Raw genomic sequence first — 16596 nt, 5'->3', positions numbered from 1 at the left:
GATGGACGAGGAGCTCACAAGCATGCCAACTTTTATGCACATCCTGCAAGTGTGTGTTCAAAAAGTAATAAAGCAGTGAGTAATGTAAGAGAGTTACTGGTCTGAAGTAGCTTGTGGGCCATGTCCACTGTCTTCTTTAATCAAAGGCAGACTACAAGACTTACAAGAGATTACAGAACTCTTGTTGAGTTTTAAGAGTTTATGTATAATTTGCGTGACAGTCTTTTATCGCGATCCTTTTGCAAATGTTTTCTCCTAGTCTGTGGTTTGTTTTCCATTCTTTTGACAGTGTCTTTTGCAGAGCATAAGTTTTTGATTTTATTGAAGCCCAGCTTATCAAGTAGTTTTTTTCATAGATCATGCCTTTGGTATTGCATCTAAAAAGTCATACCCATGCCCAAGATCACCTAGATTTTCTCCTATTTTATCTTTTAGGTGTTTCATATTTTTTCTTCTTATATTTAGGCCAAGGGTCAATTTTGAGCTAATTTTTGTGAAGGGTGTGAGGTTTATAGCTAGATTTTTGCATGTGGATGTCCACTCGTTGCAGTATTGTTTGTTAAAAAGACTATCTTTAGTCCATTACCTTTGTTATTTTGTAAAAGATCAGTTTAATTTATTTATGTGGGTCTATTCCTGAATTTCCTATTTTTTTCCCACTGATAACATTTGTGTATTCTTTCTCAAGTACTACGCTGTCTTGATTATCATAGCTTTATAGTAAGTCTTGAAGTCTGGTAACATCAGTCCTCCAAGTTTGTTCTCTTCTAAAATTATGTTGACTATTCTGAGTCTTTTACCTCTCCATATAAAATTTAGAATTAATTTTTCAATACCCACAACATAACTTGTTAAGATTTTTTATTGGGATTGCATTGAATCTAAAGATCAAGTTGGGAAGAACTGACATCTTGACAATATTGAGTTTCCTATTCATGAACATTGGCCAGCTCTTTATTATCATTCTTTTGATTTCTTTCATCAGAGTCTAAGAGTTTCGCTCATATAGTTCTTCTACATATTCTGTTAGATTTATGCTTATTTAATTTTTTGAGTTATGTAAGTGTATCATGTTTTTAATTTCACTTTCCACTTATTCATTGCTGGTAGGTGGAAAAGTGATCAACTTTTATGTATTTTGTATTTTGCAACCTTGCTGTAATTGCTTATTAGCTCCAGGAGATTTTTTTTTTTTTGGTCTATTCCTTCAGATTTTCTACATAGACCATCATGTCATCCACAAAATAAAAGCAAAAACAAAACAGTTTTATTTCTTCCCAATCTGTTTACCTTATATTTCCTTTTGTCATTTTATTGCATTAGCTAGGATGTCTATGATGTTGAAAGTGGTGAGAATGGTGAGAGGGGGCAGACTTGCCCTTTTTCTCATCATGGTGAGAAAGCTTCTAGTTTCTCACCATTAAATATAATGTTAGCTATAAGGTTTTTGGTAGATTATCAAGTTGAGGAAGTTTCATCTATTCCTAGATGACAATTTTTATCAAGATCAGGTGTTGGGTTTTGTCTGACTTTTTTTTCCCTGCGTCTATTGAGATGATCATGTGGTTTTTTTTTCTTTAGCTTGTTGATGTGAAGGATTACATTACATTTTCAAACGTTGAACCAGCCTTGCACACTTGGGATAAATCTCACTTGGTCATGATGTATGGATTTGATTTGCTAATGGTTTTTGAGGATTTGTGCATCTATGTTCATGAGAGATATTAGTGTATAGTTTTTTTTCTTGTAATATCTTTGTCTGGTTTTGTTATCATGGTAATGCTGGCCTCATAGAGTGAGTTACAAAGTCTTCTCTCTCTTTCTATCTTTTGGAAGAGATTTTAGAGGACTGGTATAATTTCTTCCTTAAATGTTTGTTGGAACTCACCAGTGAATCCATCTAGGTCTGGTGCTTTCTCTTCTAGAAAGTTATTAATTATTGATTCAATTTCTTTTATAGATGTAGGCCTATTCCAGTTGTCTATTTCTTCCTGTGTGAGTTTTGGCACATTTCAAGGAATCGATCCATTTCATCTAGGTTATCAAATTAGTGGGCATAGAGTTGTTCATAGTATTTCTTTATTCTCCTTTCAATATCCATGGGGTTAGTGGTGATGACCCCTCTTTCATTTTTGATATTAGTAATTTGTCTTCTCCTTTTTAAAAAATGAACATTGCTAGAAGATTATTGATTTTATTATTTTTGAATAATTAGTGTTTTATTTTGTTGATTTTCTCTATTGATTTCATGCTTTTAATTTCATTGATTTCTGTTGGTCTCTTTATTATTTCTTTTCTTCTGTTTACTTTTGATTTAATTTTCTTTTTCTAGTTTCTGAAGGTGGAAGCCTAGATTATAGACTTTAGGTCATTCTTATTTTTTAAATATATACGCATTCAATGCTATAAAATCTCCTCTAAGCTACTGCTTTCTCTGTATCCCACAAATTTTAATAAGTTGCATTTTTTTACTTTCATTTCATTCAAAATATTTTAATTTTTTTCTTGGGATGCCTTCTTGACCCATATGTTAATTGGAAGTGTGCTGTTTAATCCCCAAATATTTTGGGGATTTTCCCAGCTTTCTGTTATTTATTTCTAGTTTAATTCTGAAAGTATACTTTATATGATTTCTATTCTTTTAAATTTATTAAGGTGTGCATTATGGCCCAGAATGTGGTCTATCTTGGTGAATGTTCCATATGGGCTTGAGAAGAATGTGTATCCTGCTGTTGTTGGATGAAGTAATCAATGGATGCCAATTACATCCAGTTGATTGATGGTGCTGTTGAGTTCAACGATGTCTTTACTGATTTTCTGCCTGCTGGGTTTGTGCATTTCTTAGAGAAAGATGTTGAAATCTCCAACCATAATAATGAACTCATCTCTTTCTCCTTGAAATTCTATCGGTTTTTGCCTCATGTATTTTGACACTCTGTTATTAGGCGCAAACACATTAAGGCCTGTTATGTCTTCCTAGAGCATTGACCGCTTTATCATTATGTAATGTCCATCTTTATTCCATAACTTTCCTTGCTCTGAAGTCTGAGCTATCAAAAATTAATATAACTATTCCTGTTTTCTTTTTATTAGTGTTACAATGGTATATATTTCTCCATTTCTTTCCTTTTAATCTATCTGTATCTTCATATTTTAAGTGTGTTTTTTATACACAACATATAGGTGAGTCTTGCTTTCTGATCCTCTCTGACAATCTTTGTCTTTTTAAAAAAATTTTTATTGTTATGTTAATCACCATATATTACATCATTAGTTTTTGATGTAGTGTTCCATGATTCATTGTTTGTGCATAACACCCAGTGCTCCACGCAGAATGTGCCCTCTTTAATACCCATCACCAGGCTAACCCATCCCCCTACCTTCCTCCCCTCTAGAACCCTCAGTTTGTTTTTCAGAGTCCATAGTCTCTCATGGTTTTTCTCCCGTCTGATTTACTCCCCTTCATTCTTCCCCTCCTGCTATCTTCTTCTTTTTCTTTTTTCTAAACATATGTTGTATTATTTGTTTCAGAAGTACAGATCTGTGATTCAACACTCTTGCACAATTCACAGCGCTCACCATAGCACATACCCTCCCCAATGTCTATCACCCAGCCACCCCATCCCTCCCACCCCCCACCACTCCAGCAACACTCTGTTTCCTGAGATTAGGAATTCCTCATATTAGTGAGATCATATGATACATGTCTTTCTCTGATTGACTTATTTCACTCAGCATAACACCCTCCAGTTCCATCCACGTCATTGCAAATGGCAGGATCTCATTCCTTTTGATGGCTGCATAATATTCCATTGTGTATATAGACCACATCTTCTTTATCCATTCATCTGTCGATGGACATCTTGGCTCTTTCCACAGTTTGGCTATTGTGGACATTGCTGCTATAAACATCGGGGTGCACGTACCCCTTCGGATCCCTACATTTGTATCTTTGTGGTAAATACCCAGTAGTGCAATTGCTGGATCGTATGGTAGCTCTATTTTCAACTGCCTGAGGAACCTCCATACTGTTTTCCAGAGTGGCTGCACCAGCTTGCATTCCCACCAACAGTGTAGGAGGGTTCCCCTTTCTCCACATCCCCGCCAGCATCTGTCGTTTCCTGACTTGTTAATTTTAGCCATTCTGACTGGTGTGAGGTGGTATCTCATGGAGGTTTTGATTTGGATTTCCCTGATGCCGAGCGATGTTGAGCACTTTTTCATGTGTCTGTTGGCCATTTGGATGTCTTCTTTGCAGATGTCTGTTCATGTCTTCTGCTCATTTCTTGATTGGATCATTTGTTCGTTGGGTGTTGAGTTCGATAAGTTCTTTATAGATTTTGGATACTAGCCCTTTATCTGATATGTCCTTTGCAAATATTTTCTCCCATTCTGTCGGTTGTCTTTTGGTTTTGTGGACTGTTTCTTTTGCTGTGCAAAAGCTTTTTATCTTGATGCAATCCCAATAGTTCATTTTTGCCCTTGCTTCCCTTGCCTTTGGCGACGTTTCTAGGAAGAAGTTGCTGCGGCTGAGGTCGAAGAGGTTGCTACCTGTGTTCTCCTTTAGGATTTTGATGGACTCCTGTCTCACGTTTAGGTCTTTCAACCATTTGGAGTCTACTTTTGTGTGTGGTGTAAGAAAATGGTCCAGTTTCATTCTTCTGCATGTGGCTGTCCAATTTTCCCAACACCATTTGTTGAAGAGACTGTCTTTTTGCCATTGGACATTCTTTCCTGCTTTGTCAAAGATGAGTTGACCATAGAGTTGAGGGTCCATTTCAGGGCTCTCGATTCTGTTCCATTGATCTATGTGTCTGTTTTTGTGCCAGTACCATACTGTCTTGATGATGACAGCTTTGTAATAGAGCTGGAAGTCCGGAATTGTGATGCTGCCAGCTTTGCTTTTCTTTTTCAATACTCCTCTGGCTATTCGGGGTCTCTTCGGGTTCCATACAAATTTTAGGACTATTTGTTCCATTTCTTTGAAAAAAGTGGATGGTATTTTGATGGGGATTGCACTGAATGTGTAGATTGCTCTAGGTAGCATTGACATCTTCACGATGTTTGTTCTTCCAATCCATGAGCATGGAACGTTTTTCCATTTCTTTGTGTCTTCTTCAATTTCTTTCATGAGTGTTTTATAGTTTTCCGAGTACAGATCCTTTGCCTCTTTGGTTAAATTTATTCCTAGGTATCTTATGGTTTTGGGTGCAATTGTAAATGGGATCGACTCCTTGATTTGTCTCTCTTCTGTCTTGTTGTTGGTGTATAGGAATGCCACTGATTTCTGTGCATTGATTTTCTATCCTGCTACTTTACTGAATTCCTGTATGAGTTCTAGCAGTTTTGGGGTGGAGTCTTTTGGGTTTTCCACATACAGTATCATATCATCTGCAAAGAGTGAGAGTTTGACTTCCTCTTTGCCGATTTGGATGCCTTTGATTTCTTTTTGTTGTCTGATTGCTGTGGCTAGGACTTCTAATACTACGTTGAATAGCAGTGGTGATAGTGGACATCCCTGCCGCGTTCCTGACCTTAGGGGAAAAGCTCTCAGCTTTTCCCCATTGAGAATGATATTCGCTCTAGGTTTTTCATGGATGGCTTTTATGATATTGAGGTATGTACCCTCTATCCCAATACTCTGAAGAGTTTTGATCAAGAAAGGATGCTGTACTATGTCAAATGCTTTTTCTGCATCTATTGAGAGGATCATATGATTCTTGTTCTTTCTTTTATTAATGTATTGTATCACGTTGATTGATATGCGGATGTTGAACCAGCCTTGCAGCCCAGGGATACATCCCACTTGGTCATGGTGAATAATCCTTTTAATGTACTGTTGGACCCTATTGGCTAGTATTTTGGTGAGAATTTTTGCATCCATGTTCATCAAGGATATTGGTCTGTAATTCTCCTTTTTGATGGGGTCTTTGTCTGGTTTTGGGATCAAGGTAATGGTGGCCTCATAAAATGAGTTTTTTGGGTTTCTATTTTTTGGAACAGTTTCAGGAGAATAGGTATTAATTCTTCTTTAAATGTCTGAGAGAATTCCCCTGGGAAGCCATCTGGCCCTGGGCTTTTGTTTCTTGGGAGATTTTTGATGACTGCTTCAATTTCCTCAGTGGTTATAGGTCTGTTCAGGTTTTCTATTTCTTCCTGGTTCAGTTTTGGTAGTTGATACATCTCTAGGAATGCACCCATTTCTTCCAGGTTATCTAATTTGCTGGCATAGAGTTGCTCATAATATGTTCTTATAATTGTTTGTATTTCTTTGGTGTTGGTTGTGATCTCTCCTCTTTCATTCATGATTTTGTTGATTTGGGTCCTTTCTCTTTTCTTTTTGATAAGTCTGGCCAGGGGTTTATCAATCTTGTTAATTCTTTCAAAGAGCCAGCTCCTAGTTTCGTTGATCTGTTCTACTGTTCTTTTGGTTTCTAGTTCATTGATTTCTGCTCTGATCTTTATTATTTCTCTTCTCCTGCTGGGTTTAGGCTTTATTTGCTGTTCTTTCTCCAGCTCCTTTAGGTGTAGGGTTAGGTTGTGCATTGGAGACCTTTCTTGTTTCTTGAGAAAGGCTTGTATTGCTAGATACTTTCCTCTCAGGACTGCCTTTGCTGTATCCCAAAGATTTTGAACAGTTGTGTTTTCATTTTCATTGGTTTCCATGAATTTTTTTAATTCTTCTTTAATTCCCTGGTTGACCCAGTCATTCTTTAGTAGGATGCTCTTTAGCCTCCATGTATTTGAGTTCTTTCTGACTTTCCTCTTGTGATTGAGTTCTAGTTTCAAAGCATTGTGGTCTGAAAACATGCAGGGAATGATCCCAATCTTTTGGTACCGGTTGAGACCTGATTTGTGACCTAGGATGTGATCAATTCTGGACAATGTTCCATGGGCACTCGAGAAGAATGTGTATTCCATTGCTTTGGGATGGAATGTTCTGAATATGTCTGTGAAGTCCATTTGGTCCAGTGTGTCATTTAAAGTCTTTATTTCCTTGTTGATCTTTTGCTTAGATGATCTGTCCATTTCCGTCAGGGGGGTGTTAAAGTCCCCCACTATTATTGTATTGCTGTCAATGTGTTTCTTCGCTTTTTTTATTAATTGCCTTATATAATTGGCTGCTCCCATGTTAGGGGTATAGATATTTACAATTGTTAGATCTTCTTGTTGGATAGACCCTTTAAGTAGGATATAGTGTCCTTCTTCATCTCTTATTAGAGTCTTTGTTTTAAAATCTAATTTGTCTGATAGAAGGATTGCCACCCCAGCTTTCTTTTGGTGTCCGTTAGCATGGTAAATGGTTTTCCACCCCCTCACTTTCAATCTGGGGGTGTCTTTAGGTCTAAAATGAGTCTCTTGCAGACAGCATATCAATGGATCTTGTCTTTTAATCCAAACTGATAGCCTATGCCTTTTGATTGGGGCATTTAGCCCATTTACATTCAGGGTAACTATTGAAAGGTATGAATTTAGTGCCATTGTATTGCCTGTAAGGTGACTGTTACTGTATATTGTCTCTGTTCCTTTCTGATCTATGCTGCTTTTAGGCTCTCTCTTTGCTTAGAGGACCCCTTTCAATATTTCTTGGAGGGCTGGTTTCGTGTTTGCAAATTCCTTTAGTTTTTGTTTGTCCTGGAAGCTTTTGATCTCTTCTTCTATTTTCAATGACAGCCTAGCTGGATATAGTATTCTTGGCTGCATATTTGTCTCGTTTAGTGCTCTGAAGATATCATGCCAGTCCTTTCTGGCCTGCCAGGTCTCTGTGGATAGGTCTGTTGCCAATCTAATATTTCTACCATTGTAGGTTACATATCTCTTCTCCCGAGCTACTTTCAGAATTTTCTCTTTGTCTCTGAGACTTGTAAGTTTTACTATTAGATGTCGGGGTGTTGACCTATTATTATTGATTTTGAGAGGGGTTCTCTGTGCCTCCTGGATTTTGATGCCTGTTTCCTTCCTCACATTAGGGAAGTTCTCTGCTATTAATTGCTCCAATATACCTTCTGCCTCTCTCTCTTTCTTCTTCTTCTGGGATCCCAATTATTCTAATGTTGTTTTGTCTTATCGTATCGCTTATCTCTCGAATTCTGCCCTCGTGATCCTGTAGTTGTTTCTCTCTCTTTTTCTCAGCCTCTTTATTTTCCATCATTTGGACTTCTATATCGCTGATTCTCTCTTCTGCCTCATTTATCCTAGCAGTTAGTGCCCCCATTTTTTTAAAATTTTTTATTGTTATGTTAATCACCATATATTACATCATTAGTTTTTGATGTAGTTTCCATGATTCATTGTTTGTTCATAACACCCAATACTCCACGCAGAATGTGCCCTCTTTAATACCCATCACCAGGCTAACCCATCCCCCTACCCTCCTCCCCTCTAGAACCCTCAGTTTGTTTTTCAGAGTCCATCATCTCTCATGGTTCGTCTCCCCCTCTGACTTACTCCCCTTCATTCTTCCTCTCCTGCTATCTTCTTCTTTTTCTTTTTTCTTAAAATATGTTGCGTTATTTGTTTCAGAAGTACAGATCTGTGATTCAACAGTCTTGCACAATTCACAGCGCTCACCGTAGCACATACCCTCCCCAATGTCTATCACCCAGCCACCCCATCCCTCCCACCCCCAACCACTCCAGTAACACTCAGTTTGTTTCCTGAGATTAAGAATTCCTCATATCAGTGAGGTCATATGATACATGTCTTTCTCTGATTGACTTATTTCACTAAGCATAACACCCTCCAATTCCATCCACGTCGTTGTAAATGGCAAGATCTCATTCCTTTTGATAGTGCCCCCATTTTTGATTGCACCTCATTAATAGCCTTTTGATTTCGACTTGGTTAGATTTTAGTTCTTTAATTTCTCCAGAAAGGGTTTCTCTAATAACTTCCATGCTTTTTCCAAGCCCAGCTAGTATCTTTAAAGCCATGATTCTGAACTCTAGGTCCGACATCGTACTAATGTCCGTATTGAGTAGGTCCCTGGCTGACGGTACTACCTCTTGTTCTTTTTGCTGAGGTGATTTTTTTCGTCTTGTCATTTTGTCCAGAGGAGAATAGATGAATGAGAGAACAAAATGCTAACAGGTTAACAACGTCCCCAGCAAATACACTGTATACAAATCAGAAAAGACCTGAAACCAGCGGAAACGAAAGGGAAAGAAAGAAAAAAGAAAGAGAAAAAAGAAAAAAAATGATAAAAACAAAAACAGAACAATACAAAAAAAGCAGAATATGATCAAATATGATCAGGCTAGTGCATAGATCAGTGGCACACACTAGATTGTGGGCGTATTTTGGTCTGTTAGAAAAAAGTGCCTCCTAAAATTTTAAAGGAAGAAAGACATATATGTACCAAATAAGGGTTGATACAATGAAGGGATGGAAGATGACTGTAAAGATGAAAAGTATAAAAGATTTTATAAAAGGAATTGATAAGATAAGAAGTTGTTTGAAAAAAGAAAGAAGAAGATTTTAAAAAAAAAGAAAAAAGGGAATGTGATCAGGCAGGAGACTAGAACAAAGCCATACACTAGTGATTTAGGGTATATTTTGATCTGTTAGAAGAAACTGTATCTCAAAATTTTAAAGAGAGAACAACTTATATATATATGCCAAAAATAAGGGTAACTACTATGAAGGGATAAAATATGACTCTAAAAATGAAAAATAAAAAATGCTTTTTTAAAAAAAAGGGATTGATAAGATGTTGGTTGAAAAAGGGAAAAAGAAAAATTAAAAAAAAACAGTTAAAAAAATTAACTTTGATGAACTAATGAATCATGGTTAAAAAAAGCCATGAATTCTGTGTGCAGTATTCCCCTAGCACTGGCGTTCTCCCGTTCTTCTTGATCGGTAAACTTGGTCTTGGCTTTCCGGCTGTTTGGGCGGATCTTCTGGGGGAGGGGCCTGTTGCCGAGGTTTCCAAATGTCTTTGCCAGAGGCTGACTTGCCCCGCCCTTGTCGGTCCGGGCTAAGCAAGCTGCTCGGGTTTGCTCTCAGGAGGTTTTGTTCCTGCAAGCTCTCGGTACATCTTTGGAGGACCAGGGTGAAAATGGTGGCCTCCCAATCTCCCCCTGGAGGAGTTGAGAACTCGGGGCCCCGGTCCTCAGTGCGCCACCAGAGAAAAGCAGTCACTCCCATCTCCCTGGTCTCTGGCCGCACTCCGTGCTCACCTGGCCTGTGACCGAGCATTTCTATCTCTGGCACCCGACCCCGTGTGGAGTCTCCAAACCCAGCAGATCCCTGCGGTGTGCTCCCGTGCCGCTCCTCCCAGGGGAGGAAGGGGAGTCTCCCCGGCTCTGCCGCTTGTTGGGTCCCTGCTGGAGGAGCAGTAGCCCGACTGGGCCGTGGATCACAGTTTATGGCAACCCCGAGCTGAGAGCCTGCGCTTCGGCTCCGTCTCTGCAGCTGGCTTCCCAGCTCCGATACCTGGGAGCTCTGCCACACTCAGGCACTCCCGGTCTTTCTGTGACCCCAAGGGTCCTGAGACCACACTGTCCCGGGAGGATTCCATCCCCCGCTTAGCCACTGCAGCGACGTCCCTCCGCGGAGCCGACTTCTAAAAGTTCCAATTTTGTGCTCCGCTGCTCTATCACTTGCCAGAAGTGGCCGACGGAGGCCCCCTCCCCCGCCGTCTATCCTCCCGAATATCGCCTCGGATTCACTTCTCCGCACGTCCTACCTTCCAGTAAGTGGTCGCTTCTCTGTTCAGAGAGTTGTTGCTACTCTCCTCTTCGATCTCCTGTTGAGTTCGTAGGTGTTCAGAATGGTTTGATCCCTATTCAGCTGAATTCCTGAGACCAGTCGAAATCTAGGTCTCCTACTCCTCTGCCATCTTGCTCCCATGCTCCCAATCTTTGTCTTTTAATTGGTATATTTAGACCCTTGGTGTTTAAAGTGGTTATTGATACAGTTGGTTGGGTATCAACCATATTTGTTATTGTTTTCTACTCACTGCCCTTGTTTTTTGTTCATGGTTTTGTTCTCCACTGTTTCTGACATTTGTGATTTTTTTTAGCATGTTAGATGACTCCATTTTCTTTGCTTTCTTAGCATATCTGTTATACATTTTTCCTGGTTGCTCTAGAAATATACATTTATAAAACTAATTCAAATTCATTTTCAAACAATGCTGCATGGTTAGTCCAAATATAATAACAAAATAATCCTAATTCTTCCCCTCCATCCCTTGATCCCTTGTATCATGGCTCATGCTGTCATTCATATGTGTGTGTGTGTGTGTGTGTGTGTGTATGTGTACACACACACATATATGTCAGAAATTGGATCTACATAAAGATATAGCATCAGAGAAGGAATAAGTGAAGGTAAAATAAAAACTTTCATCTTTCTTATTCTTTTTTTTTAAAGATTTTATTTATTTATTTGACAGAGAGAGACACAGTGAGAGAGGGAACACAAGCAGGGGGAGTGGGAGAGGGAGAAGCAGGCTTCCCGTGGAGTAGGGAGCCCGATGCGGGGCTCGATCCCAGGACCCTGGGACCATGACCTGAACCGAAGGCAGACGCTTAACGACTGAGCCACCCAGGCGCCCCTCATCTTTCTTATTCTTAATTGATCTAACAGGTGACAGCAGTTTCTCCTATCAGAAATTTGGAAGTCCCTGATATCTGTATAGCACTATGAGTGATGATGTGATAGCTCTTTATCTTGGAGACAGGAAAGAAACTGGGGTTTTAGTAAATGAGGAAATGAAAGCACATGGGGCTTGTGACATTCTCCTAATCGTGCATATCAGTAGAAGAGCCAGAAATAGTTCCTGGTTCCTTTGAGCCCTGGTTTTGGGCTCAATTCATTTATAGTTCTAGAACCAGAGGCTGTTGCTTGGGAAGGAATAAAAGTGATTTGCTATGTGGAAAAAGGAGCCCTTGTTGTGATTTCAAGGTCTCTGGGGTTTCTTTTAAATACAAAGAGAGAAGAATGCATGTTTTAAAAACAAAACAAACAAAACACTTTTGAACTGTGACATCTGAAGTTGGTGGTCACCAGGAGCGTAATACCCAAAGTGTCTGACCAAAGACTTTTTTCATGAAGACCAGTTGAAGTAATCAAAGACAAAATTGCATCTATCAAATACTTTGTTAATACTAATAAAATATGGATGACAAAATAAAAAATACAGTCCGTTTGATTGTAATAAATTCCTCAGCTTGATTCATGTACTTTACTGACACCAGGTTTGGGATCATATAGACAGTTATTAGATTTTTCTCCTCTTTTGTTTTTAAAGCATGCTTGTTCCTTTAAAGACACAATTCTGAATAATAAGCCTGGATTCCTTGATTGGTAGAGTCATGCCTATGGATAGGTTGTGAAATCTGATCTAGGAGGTCTTGAAGATGGGTACTGCACTACATAAATAACTTCCTGGGATATCAAGATAGGATGGAAACACATCCTGTTTTCCTTTCCCCTCCCCTCCTTGTTTGTTGTTTGAACACAGCTCGCCTCCCTTCTCAAATTCCCACTTTACTCACAAACACGTAAATCTTCTCTAATAGTTATTAAAGGCTTCAGGGATATGGTAAGGAGCTTTTAGACAAAATGGTTAAATACCACACTAATCATTATTGTGCATAAGATCCACCAACGGATGTTAAAATTAATGGGTGAAAAGTTGAAATGAAATAATATTTGCATAGTTTCAAAGTATCTTCCCCCAACCCCAGATAATAACTTCAAGCGATCAAGGTTCACATCACCAGTGACAAGACATCTTGACATCACAAACCCTTGATAGATTCAGTATCATTTCCTTGCTGGAAATGTATAACCTCATGCAAATCATGGGAAAACATTAGACCAAACTACATCGAGAAACATTCTACAAAATAAACCATCAGTACTCTTGAAAAGCGACAAAGTCATGAAAGATAAGGAAACACTGAGAAACTGTCATAGATTGGATGAAATAATTGGAGAAATAATAACTAAATACAGTGTGGGATTCTGATAGGTTACTGGAATAGAAAAAGAGTATGAGAAGAAAAAGTGATAAAATTTGAGCAAGGTCTGTAGTTTATTTAATAGCATTGTACCTATGTTAATTTTATAGATTTGATTTTCATAGTGTACTATGATACTAAGATGATAACATTAGGAGGAATTCATGAGGGGTCTACAGGATCTCTTTGTACTATTTTTGCAACTTTCTGTAAGTTTAAAATGAGCTCAGAACAAACAAGCTAAGGATAAAACAGAGATAGAAACCAAGAAACAGACTCTTAACTGTAGAGAACAAGCTGATGGTTACCAGAGGGGAGGAGGGTTAAATAGGTGATGCGGATTAAGGAGTGCACTTATCCTGATGAGCACTAAATAATATTAGAATTGTTGAATCACTATATTCTACTCCTGAAACTAATATAACCCTGCATGTTAACTATACTGGATTTAAAATAAAAAACTTAATAAAATAACATCAGAAAAAAGTAGCTCAAAATAAAAAGTTAAAAAATTTGTTGCACTCAATTATTAACACCTCAAAGGACTATTTTTTCCATTCCTTTAATAATTTTTGTCATCCTACTCAAAAACTTGATATTTTTGGACATAATATTCCAACAAGAATATGACTAATGCAAATGATGGATGGAAACCTTTTGAAAGAAAATAAAAAATATCATACCAAGTCAGGTTGTATTCTCAAATTCTCATGCTGATTTTGAAAGTTTAATTTATACCCTTTGTGTTTCAAATGAATTCTAGTTGTGTTGTGAACTAACATAGTTTATGATAGGTATGGGATTTAACTTAGAAATTCTTTTGAATATTTTCTGCAATGGAGGGACTCACTATTCACAGCTAAATGTTTAATGATGTGGCTGAAATTCTTATTCCTTGGTGGCTTCAGAATCTGTTGCTCGTAGATTACTTTAAATGCTTAAACATTCAGAATTTGGTTTTGTTGGTTTTCCTTATTTAAGAGGTGTTTGAAAGCAAGTGAGACATTGCAAGTTCAAAAAATAAAATAGTATATATAATCTTGAGTATTGGAATTCGTAGTAAACCATAAATATGGGTCGTTATGAAGTCCTAGAGGAAGTACCAACCCAATCCATGTTTCTTCATCTTTCCTCTGCATAGGAATCTTCCGTGGATTTTGTTAAAAAGCAAATTCTTATTTAGCAGGTGTGCTGTGGGCCCTGAGATCTGCATTTCCAAGCAACTCCCAAGGGATGCCATGTTCCTGGCCCATGGATGACATTTTGGGTAGCGAGGACCTAAATGGTTGGAAAGGAAATGGTACAGATGAGTCCTGTCTACCTCAGGTATAAATTTTCAAAGACTCAGGTATAAATTTTCAAAGAAGAGATTTACTATTAAACAAGTGACATATTTAAGTAGCTGAAGGCAGTACGGCCGTAATAAAAGTTTGAGGAAATCTCTCCAGTGACTCGAACTCTGGGGATGGAGAGAGGTACAGGTGATGCAGCAGTCACCTCAAAGTCAGATGTTGCCTGAGCAGAAAGGGTGGAGACTGGATTCAGTCTGAGATTAAGCTGAACTAGTCAGTCAAGGGCAGGTAGGGTGGGAAGTAACCACTTTCAGGCGGTCAGAAATCCCCCCCCCAGGAGGATGTCTACCACTGCCACCAGGGGGCGCGCTACCACCGCTTTTCAAGGTCGGCCGTGCGGACTGCCCCCTACCTTGGGGTGGCTGGTGTCCTGAGAGGATGAAATGAGATAAGGACCTGGATACAGCACTGTACAACATGGGGCCATCCCACTGACTTAGGAGCCTGACTTCGGGTCTCTCCGGGGACAAGGGCTTGGTGATGGGTCATGTGTTTACAACTCTTAGGATGTTACCCTTGGCAGTTGAGCTGGGCTTAACGTGGACTCTGATCTGCAGTTAGATTCCAGGTGCTGGGGAAGAGGGGTTTGCTGCGATTACCCTCATTACCGATAACACAGGGTTACTCAAGTGTGAAGAGCGACAGATCTTGGCATCTCTTTCTTTGGACTGTTTTGTATTTTCAAAACGCAGACTTGTTCTGTATTTTCAAAACGCAGACTTGCCGCCACCTTCTGAAGAAGGGCTGGCAGCATCTTTCTAGTTATCAGCGAGGACATGGAGGAACAGGGAAGAAATGCCTGCACTTTAGATCTGCGGCCAAATCAGAATCAGAAGTCCAGCTTCCCACTCTACCAGCCAAGGCCAAGCACCTGGGTGGGCTGCCCCACCTCTGCCATCCTAGGCTCCTCAGAGGCAAGCCTCAGGGCACAGGGCAGCCAGGAAATGCTGGGCAAAGCGGCCTGGAGGCCCTGACCTAGCCTTCTGCTCAGTCCTGCCAAAGTCAAACCATGTCAATTCCTCTAATTTAAGTCAACTGTCTTAACTACTTACACATGAACAGATTCTTTTAATTTTTCCTTATTTTTTAAATTAAAAAAAAGGACATGCCGATGCCAGAAAATTAATTCCAAAAATATAAAACAGTATAAAATAAAAAGTGAAAGACCCTGTTTATTCACTGATCCCATCCAAAATCCTGTAATCCCACCTCCAGAAGTAACCATTGTCAACCATCTAAAAAAATGTATATATTTTATACTATATAAGTGTAATTTTTTATAACACAAGGATCTTTATATGTGTTTATGTATTACACCTATTTATATCTCTCTATATAAATGTAGAGAGATCTCTATATTTTATGTCCATGTATATTTATATCTATATATATTGACATCTATTTGCCTATACAGAGACACATATGATTTTGCTTAACTTGACAAAAAAGACCTAACACAATTCATAATACAGGTTGCTTTTGCTACTTAAGATGTATACCATATTTATCAGGATGAGGTCTTGAAACGCAAAAATGATAAAACATTTTATAGACCTATTTTCTTGATTAAAAACATGGGATTCCTAAGCCTAATATTGATATGTTAACAGAAATAAGCCCTCAGGGCCCTCCCTGCCATACTCAGTGTCCTGTGTGCCCAAGTTTCCATCAACAAAATAAAACTAGTGGGGTTCATGTGTTTTCTTTTTGAATTTTTTTTTTTTTTTTGAGAGAGAGCAAATGAGTGTGCTGGTGGGGAGGGGCAGAGGGGGAGGGAGAGAGAATCTCAAACAGACTCTGGGCTGAGTGTGGAGTCCAATGCGAGGCTGGATCACAGGACCCTGAGATCATGACCTGAGCTGAAATCAAGAGTCAGATGCTTAACCAACTAAGCCAGCCAGGTGCCCCCATACGAGTCACTTTTATTTTTGACACCACTTGTGTGAAACAGAAGATAGAGCCATAGAGCTATAGGGTCTGTTCGTGTACCCTGTCTTTATTTCTTCCAAACATCCGAAACGAGTCAATTAAAAATACTGACAAAAAGGCACAAGGTAATATATTTTTCATCTTTAGATTTGCCCTCCAGGATCCACCAAAAATACATGCCAAGCTGTATTCCCTAGAACAGCAGATCTCAAACCTTAACACAGAAGAACCCCTGGGAGCTTGTGCATACTGCAGATTTCCAGGCTGGGGCTGGGAACTGACATTTCTAACAAGGTCTCTTGTATTTTCTAAGTCCGCTGACATTTGATTGAAAGGCTGCACCA

This window comes from Eumetopias jubatus, unplaced genomic scaffold, assembly GCF_037043125.1.
Source record: "Eumetopias jubatus isolate StellerSeaLion01/CBP00866 unplaced genomic scaffold, mEumJub1_p1.0 scaffold_9, whole genome shotgun sequence".
Classification (NCBI taxonomy): domain Eukaryota; kingdom Metazoa; phylum Chordata; class Mammalia; order Carnivora; family Otariidae; genus Eumetopias; species Eumetopias jubatus.
This window is presented reverse-complemented; position numbering follows the sequence as displayed.